Raw genomic sequence first — 390 nt, 5'->3', positions numbered from 1 at the left:
CATCAGCTCAAAGAACAGCTTCTTGCTAAGGGCATGGACTCCCCCCACCCCGACTTTGCCGAAGCCCCGCCGTGGGCACTGAGCCTGATAGAGTTCAACATAATGAACCTGTCAATGAAAAAGAGCCTATACCCCATGCCTAGCCTAAAGGCAGAAGCCCACAGGGTCATTGCAGCCATCACTCCTCCGGGTAGTAGAACATACTACACGGATGGATCGGTCGATCCCTTGAGCCACACTGCAGGCGCCGGCTTTGCAGCTAGGGATGCCACGCGATCCATGAGGGTAACAGACAACGCCTCCTCGCTACAGGCAGAGGCAGTTGCAATCATGGGAGCCCTAGGCCACGCGTCCCTAAGGGAAGGACACGTGGTCATACACACAGACTCC

This window comes from Penaeus chinensis, chromosome 27, assembly GCF_019202785.1.
Source record: "Penaeus chinensis breed Huanghai No. 1 chromosome 27, ASM1920278v2, whole genome shotgun sequence".
Taxonomy (NCBI): Eukaryota; Metazoa; Arthropoda; class Malacostraca; order Decapoda; family Penaeidae; genus Penaeus; species Penaeus chinensis.
The sequence above is the reverse complement of the archived record's forward strand: the minus strand, read 5'-3'. Positions refer to the sequence as shown.